This window comes from Cupressus sempervirens, chromosome 1, assembly GCF_028749045.1.
Source record: "Cupressus sempervirens isolate cs-2001-9-10 chromosome 1, ASM2874904v1, whole genome shotgun sequence".
Classification (NCBI taxonomy): Eukaryota; Viridiplantae; Streptophyta; class Pinopsida; order Cupressales; family Cupressaceae; genus Cupressus; species Cupressus sempervirens.
This window is the reverse complement of record NC_143118.1, coordinates 103,214,004-103,219,891: the sequence shown is the minus strand read 5'-3', so window position 1 is coordinate 103,219,891 and position 5,888 is coordinate 103,214,004.

The window sequence follows — 5,888 nt, the reverse complement described above, 5'->3', positions numbered from 1 at the left end:
AATTTTGTGAGAAGATTTATCCCTAATATTTCTACCATTGTGAAACCTCTTACAACTATGCTCAAGAAAGGTATGGTCTTTGCATGGACCAAGGAAGGGAAGGAAAGTTTTGAAGAAATCAAGATAGCCATAGCCTCAGCCCCTACTCTCATGAATCCAAATTTTGAGAAGGATTTCATTCTTTATACCTTAGGTGGTGAGTCAAGTATCTGTATTGTCTTGACTCAAACAAATGACAAGAATGAAGAGCAGCCCATAGCTTTCTTTAGTGAAGGGCTTAAGGAATATGAAGATAAGTACAACTATGTAGAGAAGAAAGCCCTTGCAGTCATCAGAGCTTTAAAGAAATTTAGACACCTCCTATCTCATAATAAGATTCATTTGTTAGTACCCCATGCCACTGTGAAGGATTTCCTTTTGAGCAAAGATATTGGTAAGAAAAGAGCTGGCTAGATTACTAAAGTGAAGGAATATGATGTTGACATCCAAATCACCAAGCTGGTAAGAGGAAGGGGATTGTGTAAACAGATGCTATCATCTCAAGAGCTTGATGAGGAAGTTGGTATGATATTGACAGAGCAACAAGAAGCAAGAAATGATGGCCCAAGGAATTGGATGGATGATATGAAGAACTTCTTACTAGGAAATGGATACCCTTAGGGATTAGATAGAACTAAAAGGAGACAGTATAGATTACAGTCAATTCCTTATGTCATAGTTAATGGTATCCTTTTTACAAAAGATTTTAATGGAGCCCTATTAAGATGCCTTGATACAAACTAGGCTGAAAGAATGATCAAAGAACTTCACGATGGTCCTGATGGCAGTCATTTCTTAGCAAGGACAACTGCAATGAAGATCATGAGGGCTGGTTACTTTTGGCTATCCTTGTTTCATGATTGTCATAGGCATATGAGGAAGTGTGAGAAATGTGCCTTCTTGTCTAGCAAAAAGAAGCTTGTAGCTCTTCCCCATCATCCTATTTAGGTGGATCAACCTTTTTCTCAATGGGGATTGGATTTCATAGGCCCTATCAATCCTTCTTCCAGTTCTGGTCACAAGTGGATTTCAGCTGCTAAAAATTACTTCACTAGATGGAAAAAGGCAGTTGCATTGAAGGATGCCATTGAATATTTAGTTGTTGAGTTCCTTGATGGAATTGTGACCAGGTTTGGTGCCCCTTCAACCATTATTTCGAATAATGAAAAGTCTTTTGTTGGAGCTCAAATTTGTGCATGGGCAGTTGATCATAATATCTATTTGAGCACATCCTCAAATTACTATCCTCAAGGTAATAGTTTGGCTGAGTCCTCCAACAAGAACCTGATTAGGATCATGAAAAGGACAATAGAAGATAACCATAGGTGTTGGAATAAAAAGCTGAGGACAACTCTGTGGGCTGACAGGATAACACCTAAGAGATCATTAGGGAATTCACCATTTGTGATGGTATATGGCAGAGAAGCAAGGCTTCCAATTTCATTAGAATTTCCATCCCTGGAACTAGCTCATCAACTAGAGTTGATTGAAGATGATGCCATGAAAGTGAGAATGGCAGAGCTGATGGAGCTAAGAGAAAAGAGAAATAAAGCTATGCAGACCCTAGAGACACACCAACAACAAGTAAAGAAGAGTTTTGACAAAAAGGCTAGGGTTAGGATCTTCAAGGAGGGAGATTCTGTTCTAAAATGGGATGCAGATAGGGAAAAACTAGGAAGACACTCAAAGTTTGATGAATTATGGAGTGGCCCCTATCTAATTATTAGTTGCAAGTAGGCCAATGCTTTCCAGTTAAGCAGACCTGATGGTGAGATTCTGCCCATCCCAATCAATGGGATTTATCTCAAGCCATATTTTTGACAGGGTTTGAGATTCCATGTACATATTAGAGTAGTTTTTCTTTCTATTGGTTTCCTATTTTTCAAGAAGTACATGAGAATAGTTGTCTTCGTGAGACAAGTTTTGAAATTTTGAAGGTTGCAAATGAAGGAGGTTTTCATCTCTGGTTCCAGTTACAAAGACAAAGGTTTCTGGGTTTTCCTCTCAAAGGTAGGGTTACGGTTTCACCGTGCATAGGACCTACATCTTCTCAACTCTGTAGCCAAATGGATGTTCATGCCACTAGTCATATGTGTAGAAGGCTTGCATCCCCTATGAGTCACCAGAAATGTTGCCATTTTTTTGTCTCCCATCAAAAATTCAAATTTCAAATGCCCAGCCTGCCCAACGGTCACTCCCCAGTTAATATTATTTTAAATGTCCTAGAATATTGAAAAAATCAAATGATCAAACCTTATGATTTGTTTCTATGGGCCTGCAAGTTCCTCATCATCGGATTAAGGTAGATCTACAACTGGCACTCTCTTGCCATGGGGAGTTGCACGTTGGATACCCATAGCGACATAGTGCCTTTTGGCCACATGTCAAGTGGGTCCCTCTTTGCTTAGTTATTTCTTTAGTGCCGATTTTGAATAAATCAATAGAGGGCACTATGGTGCTATCAAGAAATTTGTTCTTATCGTCGTTAGTAACATAGTGCCCAGATGGAAAATGATATTATGATAATGTCAGGAAGGTAGGTGGGTCCCACGTATGCCCCATTGGATATAAGTGGTGTAACTGGGTCCTCATTGGTAGTTGATTAGTCTTTTCATTGGCTAAGGCATGACTATGTGGCATGTGGGACCTATGAGGACTTGTCAGACAGGTTGGCACGTGGCAAGTTCTCATTGGTTGGTACACTGAGAAGTCAGGTCCATCTTGCTCATCGTGAGATCTTAGAAAATTGATGGTAGGCATTATCTCGCTATGGAGAAATACAAGAATTTTAACCATATTGACATAGCACCTCGATGATGTGTGGCAAGTGGGTCTATTTCCATCTTGTGGGCCGCAGGATGAACAGGTGTTGGCTGAGCTAGCAGATCAGTTGGTGCTCACTTCCTTGCATTTTGAGCTTTGTCAGACCTTCTGACAATGTGGGAAAGCAGGTTGTTGAAATGCATCTAGATGATGTCATGGCTGATGGTTGTAAAGATCCAAAAAGTACAAGTTACAAGCACTGTCAGATTTTCCTAGATCAAGGGTTGAGGCTTTTCCACATTATGGAGATGCAAGGAAGTTAAAAAATGCTGGAAAGCAAGTGGAGGTCACGTGTCTCGGTGGGCCTAGCTAGGATATTAACATAGAGGTAGTGTGGTTAAGGCCAGTGGTTAGTATAATGTCACGGTTAGAGTTTGAGGAGCCAACGTGGTTAGTGAGGAAAGGCATGGTCAACCATGGGGAGACCTGTGAGGTGGAAAAATGAGGTAAATTGATTGGTCCATGTGGCTCATCCTAGTGCTAGGGTTATGTTGACTTGCTGATCATGCTGATTCATGAGCTAGGAATAGGGGAAAGCTAAGACTTTACACAAATCTAATCTTCATGATCGATTCCAACCACCAGGAAATGAATGCTAAATGTAGGAGAACACTCTACCATCCTGATCCAATCTATCTCCCTGGTCAGAATGGCTTAATGACACTGTTTCTATCTTCTCAAGGTCCTGTTCCAACCAAGATAAAAAATCATAATATCAGGATCTACATCCAGATCAAGTTTTCCCATGATTGTTCCCTACAGGACTTGATGGTGGTGGTTGTGAGATAGTTTTGGAGGAAAAATCTCAGTTATGCCTAAACTATAAAGGCAATTTTTGTAAATTTTGTAAAGGTTAATCCTCCTCTGACTTTTCTTTGCTGTTGCTCTGCAATTTCAGTGTAAAATTCCCTATGCCTCTGAACTGTATGATTCTCTACTTTATCTCCTTCAACCACTGGTATGAAAGTGCAAGAACTCTTTGCCTTCACCATTGTTTCGTGGAAGTTTGTAATCTGCATGTCTGTATCTCTTCTGGCCTGTGAATGATATATAAGTGAATCTTCTCTTTCCTTGTGTCATTCATTCTAGTTTTTTGATTTTCATGTGATTATTAGATCTAAGCAAGTTTGAATGTGTATATCCTTAGTTTCATTTTAGTTTAATAGTGTATATATGGGTAGAGATTGGTCTGGACACTCTATTTTGGTGCATCACCTCTTTAGATTAGATTAGGTAGATTTGCTTTCATGATCTCCTTCTCCCTTTTCCTCTCCAAGAGTAGTTAGGTGCATCCTAATAGTAAGAGGAATCCAGCCTTCTCTGGAGACTCAACCTCATAGTTCAAGTCCCACAACTTGAAGGTTATTTCCATGTTTCACTAGGTTGTCATCATGCATAGACTTTGGACAAGGGTGCAAACCTAAGTGACGACATGTACCTTGATTAAGGTATTTAAAGTAAAAACTAAGTAAGTACTCTCTTAGAAGATTTGAATAGGTTTGTTAAAACCACTCTATTAAGAGATTTACCCTAATCCTTTGGTTAGCACTTTATGCTAGGTTATATATCTTCTCTTTCCTTAACTAATTTGATCTCCTTACCTGATATACTCTATTCTACCCTTCACTACTTGGTTTCTCTGATTGATCTCTACTTCTAATCATCAAATATACTATTCCTTCACTCTCTCCTAATCCTTTTTGTACACATACAATCATTACTTATGATTTAGGTATTAAACCCTTAAATTGACAACTGGAAAAGGTTCTAGATTATTATTAACAATCTAGACTTCTCCCTTTTTCCACCTAGTCCTTCCAATTTTTTGATTACTTACTTTTCCTTCATAGGGATTGATGTCCTGTATAAAAACATGTAATTACCTCCTTAGCTATCTCCACAATCATAAAATATCAGTTAGAAGTTGGCGAAAAATGAATTAAAACTATTGTCACAAAAGTTTGTACCCTTGTCCAAAGTTTTTACCTAAGGACAACCTTGTGAAACATGGAAATGACCTCCAAGTTGTGGTACTTGAACTATGAGGTTGAATCTCTATAGAAGTTTGTCTTCTTTTTCTATCAAGATGCACCTAACTACACTTGGAGAGGAGAAGAGAGAAGGAGATGCAAGAAATAACATACACCTATTCTAACCTAAGGAGGTGACACACAAAAATATAGTGTTTGATCTTATCTTTTCCTATTAATGCATAATTAACCAATTATAATCTCAAAAAAGACCTTACCTAATCTAACAACCACATGCAGATCAAACAACAAAAGAATTATATAGGAAGAAACTTCACTCAATATCATTTAAATGCCAAAATAGTTACAATCATTTAGTTTCATAATATAGACAAGAACATTAACAAGAGGCAAATTTTTTTTGCATAGTGTGTTAATGGTTGAAAGAGACAAAATATAGAATTACAATGGTTCAGAGGCACAAGAAATTACATTAGTATGCATGGGGAAGAAATACTAAAGAATAAAAGAAAGATAAACCCTTACAAAGATTACAAAATCTACCTTTATAGCTCAAGCATAACTGATATAACTTCTACTAGAAGCAAGGAAATCAACCACTATCAACAAGTTGTAGAGAGACATAAATGTTAATACATAAGGATTTTCTCAGGTGCACACCCATATATAGAAATCTGATCCTCATACACATTCAATCTTGGAAGGGACATAAATGGTAGCCATCAATACATAATGGAGAAATATGAACCACAAGATGGTCTGATAGAAATCCTTCACCATAACTATAGATGGAAAGAACCACAAAGTGGTTGTTATCAATCGAAGATCAAATTTTTCCATTATTTCCCCTTTTCAAACCCTTTCAATGTCTCAAGACCCTAAAATTTTAGCAAATCGACAAAGAAACTCAAAGAATCTACCATGTGGCCCAATAGTTTTATTTCCTTCTACCACCTTGTAAAGCCTTCATGAGTTTGATCACCTTATTCTATCATAGCTTTTCCACCTTGTTACTTCATAAACTATTTATCCATG